Source organism: Rhineura floridana, chromosome 7 (genome assembly GCF_030035675.1).
Source record: "Rhineura floridana isolate rRhiFlo1 chromosome 7, rRhiFlo1.hap2, whole genome shotgun sequence".
NCBI lineage: Eukaryota > Metazoa > Chordata > Lepidosauria > Squamata > Rhineuridae > Rhineura > Rhineura floridana.
This window is the reverse complement of record NC_084486.1, coordinates 13,910,931-13,925,211: the sequence shown is the minus strand read 5'-3', so window position 1 is coordinate 13,925,211 and position 14,281 is coordinate 13,910,931. Positions and strand designations below refer to the sequence as shown.

At 41.6% G+C, this 14,281-nt stretch overlaps 1 protein-coding gene across 17 annotated transcripts in view; it reads right to left on the bottom strand.

Moving 5' to 3' along the window:
• Nucleotides 1-14,281, bottom strand: part of ZMIZ1 (zinc finger MIZ-type containing 1) — a 621,029-nt gene that overhangs the window by 526,613 nt on the left and 80,135 nt on the right. The window contains exon 1 of one of the 17 annotated variants that reach the window (XM_061634911.1): nucleotides 7,650-7,707. The exons of the other annotated variants lie outside the window; for them this stretch is intronic. The gene's annotated coding sequence lies outside the window, so the exon portion shown is untranslated. Of the gene's footprint in view, nucleotides 1-7,649; nucleotides 7,708-14,281 lie in introns of those variants that run through there. 17 annotated transcript variants of the gene reach the window in all.

The following is a 14,281-nucleotide window of genomic DNA, read 5'->3' as shown; positions in this document are numbered from 1 at the left end:
GCCAATGTTTTTTTTAAAGTGTGGGTACCATTTCTTAAAAAAAACAACATCAGTAAGTGCATTAAATTATTGATAGCCATTAAACAGGGGAGGGGGGAGAATTAAACCAGCGCTCAGCTTTTATCAATCATTAATGCAGTTTCCACTGGAGCATCTCACTGGGTAGATATCACATAGCACAGTACACAGAACACAAACCCAGGAGGCATGAATTTATTTTTGGCAGGAAGAGAAAGGGAAAAAAAGTAAGTGGACTCAAGATGCAAAAGGTAGAATGGAAATTTTTGTTTGACACAATTAATCCAGCCAAAAGTGCATTCACATATACCTTTTAATGCAGAGCTAGCAAGAGTTGACTACTCAAACACAGAGCTTGGAAGTACAGTAGAGCCCCACTCATATGGCAGGTTAGGTTCCAGACCCCTGCCGAAAAGCAAAAACCGCTGAAAAACGGATCAGCTGTAGCGCGGGGGTCTGGAACCTAACCCACTGATTGCACCAGAGGAGAAGATCAGATCTTCCCCTCCTCGGGCACAATCAGCTCGAGAGGGAGTCTGATCGTGCCAGAAGAGGAGAACATCAGCTGTAGCACACTACAGCTGATTTCCCCCTCCTCTGGCGCCACCAGCTGGAGAGTGGGGGGCTCCAGCACCCCTCCAGCTGATCGCCCCACTGGCACAGTATTAGCGGAATGCCAAAAAGCGGGGCGCCGAGAAGCAGAGCCCTACTGTATTTCGTTACAAGTAACAAATTACTTGTAATTCATTACTTTTTTTGAGGAACGAGTGGGTCATTCCTTTACATTTTGATTGTAATAGAACTAGGAGTAATTTTATTACTTTTGTGGAGTAATTGTAATGTTTCCGGCATTTCTTTTGGAGGGGAAGCAGGGGAAGTCTTCTGCTCCTCTGATTTGTGGATGAAAATCATGTGCCTCAAACTGGGCTTTTGTGTGCAGCATCGCTCTTCCTTCATGCTCTGTGGGTGGGTACGAGGCGATGAGGGAGGAGGTGGAGAGTGAGATGGAGTGAAGTGGAGAAAACAACTGTTCTTTTTTAAAAAAATGGATGGTGGTGGTGAAGAATGGAGTGGAGGGAAAAAGGAGTTGGAGGGCAAGAACATGGATAAAGGGGGAGAAGGAGGAAGCAGCAGAATGGAGATAAAGAACTGTGGATGTGAAAGATGAGAGAGAGAGAGAGAGAGAGAGAGAGAGAGAGAGAGAGAGAGAGAGAGAGAGAGAGAGAGAGAGAGAGAGAGAGAGAGAGAGAGAGAGAGAGAGAGAGAGTGTGTGTGTGTGTGTGTGTGTGTGCACAAAGTGGCCTCCACCACCCTCTCTCACCACTGTGCTCCATTTGCAGTATTTTAACTTTTTTGCATCTCGGGGGAAATTGTTTGCTTGCATGAGTGTCCCTTAGTTGGTGGCAGGGCAGGGTCCAGGAGGTGGTTAAGTGAGAGAGATTATGCTTGCTGGCTGAGGGGGGGAGGTTGCACTTGGTTTGACGTGCAAAGATCTGAGTTGTGGCCTCTGCCTCCTTCCCCACCTCCCCTACCAGCGGAGAGACCACCATTGCTATCTTATGAATAAAAAGAATTATTCTACTACTTCTGTATGTGTGTGTTTATTTTTAATGTTGTTTTAGGCTACTTAGATGTGCAGCAGCCAAGGCCAGCACCTTGTAGGCTTTTTTAAAAAAAAGTAACTGAAATGTAATTGTATTTATTACTTTTGGAAAAAAGTAACATAATCAGTTACTTTCAGAGCAATTGTAATGGTAATTACTACTTTTGGGGGGGCATGCAATTGTAACTGTAATGTATTACTTTTTAAAAGTAATCTTCCAAGCAGGGCCAGCTGCAGGAATGCAGGGGCCCTTGGGCATTAGCCTGCCCTGGGCCCCTCCGCTCCCCTTTCGTGATCCTGTGGATCACAAGACAAGACCTTCCGAGCCACCCGCCACCCCCCTGCCATCTCCCCGCTTCACCTACCTTTGTCTGCTGTTCATTGCAGCTGCGCACACTGCATGCACAGGGTTGCCATCGATCAAGATGGCGGCCGAGGTTTCCATAAGGGACTGAAGCCTCTGCCGCCATCTGGGTTGATGGCATTCGGCGCATGCATTGCTGCCATCAACCAAGATGGCGGCAGAGGCTTCAGTCTCTTACAGAAACCTTGGCCGCCATCTTGATTGATGGCAACCCTGCATGTGCAGTGCGCGCAGCCGCAAAGAATAGCAGAGGAAGGTAGGTGAAGCGGGGGGGATGGTGGGTGGCTTGGAAGGTTTTGTCTTGCGATCCGCGGCATGGCTCGCTTAGAACCTGCCCTGCTTCCAAGATCTGCTCAAACATGCCAAAAACTATTTTATACATTATGTATATGTATATATATGTATGTATATATATATATATGGAGCTGCAACCAATCTTGGCTATCTGATGAGTTTACCTGCATGAAACATGTACTGGTAGAAACAAGTTTTCCATATTTGGAAATAGACTTTATACAGGACTATTACCAAAAGTAGTAGCTCCAAGACGGCTGGGCCTTCCATTTTCCTGTCTCCACCAGGAGCAACAGTGTTGTTCCCATTGACGGAATTGCTAGCAGCAACAATAAAATTATATTGCAAAGATGAAAACTGGATCAGAGATAATTATTCTGCATTATTGTTTACAACAGATGGCACAAATGTACAATTGTCTCTTTTTTCATGAAAAATATGGAAAACAAACAAGCTTCTCACTGAAATAGCTTTTTAAATTTTATTTTAAGGTAAGCCAGTGTCATAGAATGTAAAATGCAATAATCTGTAGAAAAATGGTCCACCATTGCATCAGAGATTCCATAGGCTTTCTGAAGTACACTAGTTAAAACTTAACTTTTGCAGTAATAATGACGCTGAGCATTTGCTGGTAATAGATTTTAGCTTCCACATTTGCAGAGGTAGCAGTGCCGATCTCATTGGAAGCTTCTAGTTTATGCTTACGGGTAATGAGGAAATTGGAGCAGTGCTAAGAAGCTGCAAAAATAGTGGGGGAGAAAAAGAGTTTGAAATGTATCAATAGTGCTCAGGACATTTGAGAAGCTGCTGGATCCTACAAAGGCTTGCCTCGTCCCATTTCCCCCACCCTGGACAACCAGGTGTTCTGGGAGGCCCACAAGTAAGACAGAACAAAACGCAGAGCTCTTATAACTCTGCAGGCAGTATTCTAGACAAGCTCATATTGTAAGGCCTATTGCTGACACAAACAAGCACCAGAAAGACCAGAATGAAACTGCAGGTTGTTTTTTTCTTAAAAAGCACAAGCAAGAATACACACCAGTCAACCACCTGTTAATTATTTTAAGGGTAAGGAAGAGCAACAGACAAACCCCCACTAATATGGATTTTGGACTTTTTAGTTGGCCTAATAAAGGTATTGCCCTAATATAGATAATGGGGGAAAGTGGGTTCCTTCTACTTTCCCCACACAAAAAAACATGGGCCTATTTGTCTGCAATTTGGCAGGCTTAATCCCCTCTGAAGGGACTCCTGTGTTTGTAAATTGCATCTGCTTTGGCCAAAAGGAGGGAAAGTTATAGCCACTTTTAGTTCCACATAATAGAAAATGGGGAACACAGAGGGGCTCAGAACCCAAAGCACATATCGAAGTGGGGAGAACACAAAGCAACTCAGAAACAGATCAGAATTTTTAAAAACATACAACTACAAACCAAATCTTAGGCCCGGTGCACACCCCTAGCATACAGTTAAAAGTAATGTGTAGAAACAATTTCAACTGCTCCCCCTCAAATCAATATTTATTTGATAAACCATTGACCACACTGATGGGGCTGGATCAGTGGTTTAGCTTCTTAACAACTCTGCAATGTAGGCTGACAGTTTATGACTTCCCCAAGGCCTCCAAGTGAACTTCATAGGTAGGTTGGGATTTAAAGGGAGGTTTCCCAAAATTGAAGTCCAAAACACAAATCACTACACAGTTATGAACCTGCAAATCCACAGGTAATGTCTCTCATAACTTCTGCATTTTCAACACAGTTTCATGGTTGTGGATTGATTACTGGGTAAACAATTATATGTTGCAAAACATAATGCTTCTTCTATCTTTTCCTTGATGTATGATGAATTGTGTTCTAAAATCTCACCAATCATCCCTCTGAACAGTGCACACACCTGCCTTACAGCATGATTGCCAACACGGCAATGCCAGGAAAACTGGGCCTTGGCAAACACTGATGGCTATTGTTGCTCAGCCAGCTGCACTTTGGACCTTTCATCGAACCTGACTGTGCCATTGCATAAAAGGGTTTTTCTGCTACAGTCTGATAGTTGGGAAGTGTGAAAATTAAAGACACAAATGCAACATTAAGACTCATGAATACATTAACATACTCCTTGACTACTAGGCCAGTTTTTAACTTGGTGTACCATAACATAGGTATGCTAGTTGCAATGCAAACTTGATTACCAGATCATATAAACTGGCTTGCTTCATCCCACTAAGGTCCACCGAGTCCAGCGCTCTGTTTCCAAGAGCAGCCAGTCAGATTGCTTTAGAAGGTCAGAAGCCAGACATGGCGGCAATGGTCATCTGTTTGTAACCTGGCATCTTGTATTCAGAGGTATATTGCCCAGTTAGGGACGTTCCATTTAGCTACCACAGTTAATAACCACTGACAGACCTTTGTTCAATCCTTTTTTCTTTTTTTTTAAGCCAGAGGGTTGTTTCGCTTATATGTTATGGAGGGGCAGAGGCAAACTGGGGCTTGCTACTGAAAGTTCAACACAGATCATAGCCCAAATCCCAGCTTGACAAGTAGTTGCAAACAAGTCACATTTACATTATTTTAATAGTCAAATAATGTAATGTATGAAGAAGTCTACTCGGCTAAATAGCTTAAAGAGGTAATTCACAATAGGCAAATGACAATCTGCCAGACAGAATTTATTTTATTTATTATTTGATTTATATCCCACTCTTCCTTCCCAGCAGGAGCCCAGGGTGGCATTTTCAGTCAACTGATATAGAATTTGCAGTCAACTGGTATAGATATAAGATTACAATAATTCTGGAGTAAAATAAATATAGCCTTGGTGAAATGCAGGGATGGATGGATCAGCCTATTTCTGGTCCAAGCCGCTTTCAAACGTGTTCATGCCTAAATCTGTCCTGTTCTTCCATTTTCTGTATTAATCTAAGGAAATATTTTTCCTATTTGCATGTCACTAAATTTGTACCCTACCTTTCTTCCTTTAAGGATCTCAAATGTATTATAAGTTGTGTTATCCCATTTTTATCCCCCCAACATCCCTGGGTGGAAAGCAAAGCTGGGAGTGTGACGTCGAGGCCACCAACTGAGTTGCATTGTTGTGCAAGATTTGAAATCTGAAATCATCACATAATACTAACATTTAAGAGTTTATATAGCACTGTTCAAAGTGATTCACTTACATTATCTCAGTAATCTTTACAACAGCCCTGTAAAATATACAAGTTTATCCCCATATAACAGGCTGAAGAGAGAATAGGCTGAGGTTCAGGGATGGCGGCTTGTCTGTCTGAGGCCACCTAGTGAGTTTGTGCTTGAGGTGAGATTTGAATTAGGGATTTCCTGCTTCACAACCTACACATGTTACTGTGTTCCAGCTTTCATCCAAACCCAGCCCTCTAGCCACTATAAGATTCTGTCGTGGGATGATTGCAGCTCAGATTGCTAGATTCAGCAAAACAGAAGAAAAAAATCCAGCTGTTGGGAATCTCTTTCCTGCCAAAAGCACAAGACCTCTACCTTCTGGCTATCTGACCTGCAACTTCCAAATTTTGTCTCACAAAGCAAGTTTTCTACACTATTGAGGAAAGAATGTACTAAATCCCCTTAAAACCCACAGTCCTAACAAGGATACATGACATCCACAAAAAGGAAGCCTGGTTCTTGAATACTTTTCTCAATATGGGATATAGTATAGACTGTGTCAGTGGCAGTTCTTGGAGATGGGCTCCACCACTCCCTTATTAGTTATGTGGTTGTCCTGTACAGACATACCTGGTGCCAAAATGGCCTTAGGGAAAGGGCAGGAGTTGGTCACTGCTGATGGAGAGAAAGGCCAAAGCTTTGTAGGGATGAAAGAAAGCTCATGTTAAATAGAACCTTGGGGAGGATAATTTAGCTGTGTGCATGCATAGGTGTAGGATTCTGGGGACAAATGATGGCAATTAAGGGCAGTGTGAAGGCACAAGGAGAGGACAAATGACTTGTGAGGAAGAGGGGTATACAAAGCAGAATCTATGCAAAAATTATGCATTGTTTGGGAAAAGATTAGAACATTGGGAGGGCAACACTTGTTATGACAGGTCAATAAATCTCAAAACATGCAGCTAACCATTCACAACTGGTACAGATTTTGTGAAAGAAAAAACAGCTATAGACAGAAGCAGTCAAAGATTCCTGAGACAAAGGGGAAAAAATGAACAGTGATATAAGATAGCATAGATGAAAGCCCACAGAGGAGAAGGAAAAATAATACAATAAGAGAAAGACAGAGTGTGCAAAATTAAAGATGAAAGAAGAAAACATTTTGTATGGGGCAGAAGGAAGGTAGAAAACAAGGCACTGACAGATATATGTAAGACAGTAACCCTTGAAATAAAAATATTATAGAAATATTGATACACAAGAGAGTAGCCATTATCAACAAAATGTAAGTTTTAGAAATTTAAGCAGTTATTAAAAATTCTATATGATTTTATATTTGTATGTATGTGCATATTATTGTAGTAAGAAGTTTAGGTGCATCAAGAAAATCTTACACAGAGTAAAATAGAAAAAAGCACATTCACATAATGAATACAATGGAGAGGTTCCAGCAAAATACACAAACCATTTCTTTTTTTCACTGGTGTCCACTACTTTTTTATCCCAAGTTTCCCTCCCACTTTCAAAAAATCAATGTTTCATGGGAAAGCAGATCAACTAGTGTTTCCAAAAATCTGATAGTTACAGCACACATTTTTCTGAATTAACATTTAGATCCCACCATTCAGTACAAACAGAATTCCCAGGTGGCTTATAATTATTAAGATAAAACCATAAAAATCAGCTACAATGTAATAACTAAACACAATTCAAACTGAAGGAGATCAGCTGCAACTGACCCTAAAAATATATAAGATTATAAAAGTGCTAAAATGATGAAAGACTGGGCAGCATGTCTCCCTAGAAGCAGAGTTCCACAGGTGGGCCGCCACCAACAAAACCAGAGATACCCTAAAGGTTTGCAAGAGTATGTGTGAAGTATAATAGTGACCTGCTTGCAGAGATGGCTGCCCATTGCAAGTTTCTGTCATGAACCGCTGCTGCCAGTTCAGTCCCAGGACTCAATTTCCCAAACCCAGGGCAATTGATCCTGGCAAGGCACAACCCATGCCTCCCTTACCAGGGCTGAGTAAACCAACAACAACCCTGCAACGTAGGTAGACCATCACCACCCCTGGTAAATAAGAAGTAGCTTTATTAAATAAAATATAAGTGCACAATTACAGCAGCAAAATGGTTCCTTAAAACCCATATCCCTGAGGGCTAGGTAAAATACAGAGAATTACAGTCACAACACAAAATAACAAAACTATCTAGCCTAGTCTATACTTACAAGGAGATAAACAGCAAAACTTCATGGTTCCACATCTCCCCAGAGATGTATAGCCTGGATAGCAGATGGAAGATGGAACCCCACGTAGGCAGCATCAGCAACCATAGGGAACAGTGGGGAACAAAGACCTACGGTCTGAATCCTATTCGTATGGGGAAATGCCCAGCAACAGTCAGGAATTAATTAGCAAAACAGGGGGCTTTCTGGAGATGAAATATTTCTGGAGTTTTTGCACCCAACAGTCATGCACTCCTCAACCTTCCCAGGCCAGGCAGCCTTGAAGTACCAGTCTCCACTGATAAGCAGGTGATCTTGCTTGCAGCCTAATTAACTAGCTTCAGCTGTGAGAACTGCAAACGCATAGCCTCTCAGAAGTCTCATCTCACACGAGATGTTTCCCCCCACAATTTTTTGCCTCAGAACCATGTTAGAACCAGGTATTCTTGACGGTTTCTACATGCTTTTCTACACTGGTTGTGCATCATTGTGATTGGAAAGAGGAAAGATCAAGGCAGTTATTCATGCAGAGTAACAACTGGCCGCTCTTTTTGTAGACAAGCCACTATCTGCATTTGGAGTGACTGAACAATTCTATCCCATGCAGTGCAGAGACTAACTAGGAGGCAAAACCAGAGCAGAGTCACGCAGAGACAGTGGGCAGCCTACTCTGTGGGTACATACTTGGGCTCATAGCAACTTTTAATTAACTGCTAGCAGCTCTCTTATGGCACTGTTTGGGAGTTACTGGACTAAAGGCATCATCTCCAAGGTCAATCAATCTTGCAAGCTTAAAAAATGCTGTTTGTCAAAAGCATGAAAAAGCAGCCTTGCCAAAAGCAAATCCCAGTGTACAGTTATTGTGACAAGCCACAGCAAGGTGAATAAGTTGATCATCTGGATTCGCCCAACATGTGAGGACAAGCAAGAGACAGTTCAAGTTCTCACATTATATTTGGAGTTATATTCTCTGCAATCCTGCTGTTTAAAAGGAAAACTGCATCTGATCCTGCTGGAGGTCTGGGGGAAGACTGAAGACCAGGGCAGGACAGATCCAGCCCATGAAGCTTTGTGAAAGACTTTGCAGACCAATATAGTGAACTGTGAATAAATTAAGGAAACCAAAGATCTGTAGAGAGGAGTAGATAGAATGCCACATTGAATTAATATCCAGTGAAGTATTATGAATGTCCCTAACAGTGCTCCCTGACAGTCCTCAGCTGAATATAGGACCTTCTGCATGTAAAGCATGTCCTGCATCACTGCACTAATGTCAAGATATACCTGTCTCTCCCTCCACAATTTAACCTCTACAGACCTGGAGAAGGGGATGACACCTGAAGACCTTTACTTGGATCTCTCTACACCTATTTCTGAATAACTCAAGGCTTTTTAGAGATGGAATGTTATACTGAAATTTTAAAACTTCTTACAAACTATAAAGTAAACAGATTTGTTAAAGAAAATGAGAGTTAACAGCAAATGCTCTACAATAACGAGAAACAGTTGTGTATATATTTGTCAATACTGTACTGTTGCTTCCAAAATCTAATCAACTGGTGTCAATCACTCTCAGATTTCCCTGTACCTTGTCTTCCTTCTCTGAATGTAACAGTTTCAGTAAATGTGGAATGCAGTTCAAGTATCCACACTTCTGAAATCCATACTTTTATTTGGCCAATGAGGCAGTTTTGGCTATGTCACACCCATCTGGCCCACACCTGACATCATATATGAAGTTATATAAGATTATCATCAACATCTACAAAGTGCTGTGCCTTTGCCTGCATGGTCTGACTGCAATTCACATTGGCAAAATAAGTAATCTGACTTCATCGTGATGTCAGGTAATCGATAGATGGACAATCCCACCCACCAGTCAAACTTGACCGGCAGGGGATGGGAACGATAAGGCCAGATCCAATTTCCCACCCCTTGTTTTAACTGGAGTTGCCTGGGATTAAACACTGAACCTTCTGCATGCAAAGCATGTGCTCTGCCACTGAGCTCTGACCCCCCCTCTCTAAAAAGCCCCAGCCTCACACTCCACAACCATGCTTGGATCAGCCATCTTTTTTATTTTCTATAATAGAAATATTTTCTAATAGAAAACAAAAATATTTTCTGTTTTCTACAAATAGCAGTGCTGTCTGCCACACCACCAAACCATGCTGCCAGCGACAAAGATATAGCCACCCTAATCTCTTGGACAAGGCTCATCCAGAAAATGAACCTAGGACCACTCACTCACTAAGCAGGAATCATACTGACAGACTAGGCCAACAAGCCAACAGTTTTCCTCCTATTGTTAAAGAAAGTATTGTTAGGGAATAATGTACAACTCCAGAAAAACAGATTTTGTATTTAATGCTAGTTATATATTCATTCCTTTTTTTGTTTTCATCCTGTATGAGATTAGAAACAAACAATTGTTAGGGTCCTATATGCCCCTACCCCTTGCACATGCACAAAGCAATTCTGCACACCCATGGAAACCATCAAGGGGTACTGCTTAGGCAACTCCCCAGCTTTGGAGGATGCCTTTTGGGAACTACTGTTGAGGGAGGGGGGAGACAGACAGATTTCTCTGTGAGTAAAACATTGTACAAAGTGCTTTGAATCTCGGGCCAAGGTCTTACAATAGTTCTTCAGCCCAATGCTATTGAAAAAGAACAACAGGCCCAAACGTATCTTGACAATTGTGGTGTTGTTGTTTTTACTTAAGCTTATCTGAGATTTATATATTGACTGCTGAGCTGGTGTGGAGCAATACAGCAACGAATTTATCCCTACTTACTTGCAGTTCACATACGAGCACTTTATTTTTCTTGTGGAAACAGAGCTGTGGATTGTCAGTCCACAATTAACCTCACTTTAGGTCCACATAATAATCTGCAAAACTGCATTTCGCAAAAGTTTTATATATTATGGATGCTATTTATTTATTTTTCAAAAAAGATTTCTAAACCACTCACATTTTAATATATCAGAAAACCAACAATAAATATAAAATACACACCAAAAGGAAAACAGTTAAAATAACAGTTCAGCACTAGAAGGTAATCAGTGGAGAATAATTTTAAAAAGGCTTGGGTAAATCAAAGAGTCCTGAGCACATCTAGAAGAGTAGATTGTTACAAAATGCCTTATCTCAAGTAGTAATGAATTCCACATTAAAGTGGCCACAACATGGAAAGCCATACTACTAGTGGATGCATGGTGAGTAGGAGCTGCTGCTACCACCAGGAGGTCCTCTACTACTGAATGTAGTCGCCAGGCAGGAGCGTTAAGGGGACAGGTGGTGTCTCATGTAGTGTGGTTCCAAGTTGTTGAGGCCTTTGTAAACAAATAACAATACCTTGAACCTGGCCTGGTAGTATAGACAGCCAATGCAGCTGCTTCAATAAAAATGCAATATCATGACAATGGTTAGCTCCAGGCAGAAACCTCACAGCAGCATTTGCACTAACTGCAGCTTCCAGACCAATCCCAAGGGCAGCCCTACACATAATGCATTGCAGTAATCAAGGCCTAAGGTTATCAATGCACAGACCACTGTGACCAGATTGTTCCTGTCCAGAAACACCCATTGCTGGTATACCAGCCAAAAGCACTCCTAGCCATTACAGCTTCTAATGACAAGGATACATCAATTCGTACTCCCAGATTAGGAATCTGCTCCTGTCCAGAACAAGATTGGAGCCTGGAACCACCCACCCACAGGTCCTCCACCTTGCCAGGATTCTGTCTCAATTTATTGGCCCGCATCCAGATACTGGCTCAGGACTTGCACTTGCACTCCTGATTCAGATGTTACACAGCAACAGAGCAGAGTGTTTCAGAATACTGAAGACATTGTTCTTCAAATCTTCTACTGACGACTCTGAATAAATCTACTTTTGTATAATTTTGTACCCACTTTTTGAATGCAAGGCTGGATATTAGCCTATTGAACTAGATTTACAGTGGTAAGGCCATGCCCACCTCCCATTTTTCTAGAGGATTTGTTTTTGTTTTTAAACTTACCCAACTTACTAGGCAATGAAGGGTGATCAGCAGTTTACAAATTTCAAAAACCCACATAAGCCATCATATTCAGGGTTGGCAAAGTGGATCACTGGGGCAGACATATATTTTGGAATCAAAGAAGGATAAAGGTACCCTTGAGTAAATGCTCAGCCTAGGAACTGGTTGTCATTGTCAGAACTGAGCTCTCAGTGTTTTCACACAAAAATCCACTCCAAGTTTTCTTCATTACAGCAGAGAAAGAGACCGACAAGGAGACAGAGTTATTGCTATTTTTAAACACTTGGACGTCAGAAACCCTCACTAATCTACTGCAAGTAACCCAGAGATCTGCCAGTACCCTTTACCCACCTGTGCCCTAAATAACTTACTACCAGGTGACCTAAGAGACCACATGATAGTGGTGCTGCATGCTTCAGTTATTATCCTTATGGTTACCCAATGCAGAGCCTTTAATGTAGTGGCTCCTGCCATTTTCATGGAGAGGGTGTTCCAAATAAGGCATGCACCAACATTTATGTACTTTTGGCACATACTAACAAACAAAAATTTATCTAGGTCTTCCCAGATTAGATTTGTCAGTCACGTATATTGTGTTTTATATTGATGTTATGTTATTTTATTATATTCTGCTGTTCTTATCTATTGTATACTACTTTGTAATTTTTTAAAATGGTGTGCAGTTTATACATTTTCCAAAAGTAATAAATAATATGTGATACTCATAACTATGTGTATACTTGTCAGTCTCTGCCAGCTGCACCAAGGTGATATATGATGTTGTAAAACAATTAGCCAGCAGCTGCCTACACAGGGGCTTGGTTGTAAAGCAGATAAGCAAAGGAGAAGGTTAAGCGGTCTCAGTGAATGTAACAGGTCGTCTTCCAAAAGGCAACGTCGGTGAACAAAACAAGGTCCGATATTCTAATGAAGGCAATCTGGGTTTCAAGGCAAGGCTGGTGGGAGTCTGATGCTGGTGTCTTGACGTTGCTTCTGGCAAAGGGCAACTGGCATCTCACTGCCTTCTAATCTCCCTCCCTGGTTCAGGTGCTAGCAACCAGCACTTCGACTCCCAGGAGACTGTAGCCTTAAACAGCCAGAATGCCTGCGTTGCTTTGCTACTTGCAGGCATCGTCGCTCTCCAAGGAGCGGAGGGGCCTCCTGTTCACTCTCTGAGTCTGACTGAGGAACTCCAGCTGTCTCCTAAACATCTTCCAGCGGTGGAGGGTCTGGAGCTGCTTCTGGGGTGGGTCTCCTGGGTCTGCTGTGCCAATCCACTGCTCCTCATCCTCCCTCTGAGGACTCATCCAAGGGAGGCATGACAATACTGCAGTTCCCCGACAGCACAGAAAAGATAGACATAATGTGGTGCTGGCCACACATGAGGTTCCTGAAAACCTAAAACTTTCATTTAATTTTTTAAAAAAACCAAGACTGCTGCCTTTATTGATTGTGCATTTTGATCAAATCTGTGCAATTGAAACAGAGTTCAGCTTTTCTTGATGCAGAATTTGGATTGCCTTGGTTCAGAATTTATTTATTTTAGATTTATTGCCTTCCCTTCACCACAAAGTCCCTGAGTGGGTTGCAACAACAAACAGAAACCACACACCCGTACAAATCAAAGTTGAAATGGCTTTAATACTGGAAGACACACAGTCCTTTTACAGACACTGTACAAGAGAAAGAACAGGAGCAAGATGGACAGGCTCCCTGGCATTAATCTTCCTACTCTACCAAGATCTTCAGTAAAGTTTATTAATGACCTGCCTGATGTCAAGCGCATTCTAGTGCATGCACACATGCAGCACTTTAAAAGATCACTGTATGCACTCATGTGTTCCTTACTGAAAATGTACCCCACTTCATCTCATCCAACTGAATGCTCTTACTGTAGATAACAGTATTTGCTATTTGCTGGATAGAGATCCTAATACAAAGCTTTTCAAACTGTTGATTAAAAATTAAGAGGTACTTCTTAGAGAATTTCAGTTTTGTTTAGGACTAGAGCAGTGCTGATTTTGACACACAGCCTCACTCTTCAGCCTGCCAAACCATACGTGTTTCTCTGCTGTTTGCAGTGCTTATTTTACCCTTCTGTTGTTTCACTAGACCCTTTTTGGGAGGGAGAGGGAGGGGAATGGAGTTTTAATCTCATGGCCAGTCAGCAATCATGTAGGAAAATCAGGTGGATCAATCTATTTTCCAGCTTGAATCAGTTTTGCATGTCTTCATTCATTAGTCTTTCTATGCTATTTCTACATTTATCTGAACTTATTTATTGAAGAAAAAACACTGTATGAAAATCTATATTAAATATAACAATTTCCAAATTATTTTATCCTTTAAAAATATGCATTTTGGTATTTTTTTGAACTGGAATTGTATCACAAAGTTTGGAGATGTGCAAAATCGGAAGGATAATTATGTTCTGATCTATTTGTTAGTCCAGGAGGTGTGGAAAAGGATCCTTCACTTCAGAATTGACACAAATCGAATTTATCACACATCCAAACATTCCCAGTTTCCACCCAGCATTTTGCAATGGCACAGGAATGGAGATCCCCTGACCTCATAGTGAGTCTGATTAATCTTTCATAAGACTGAAC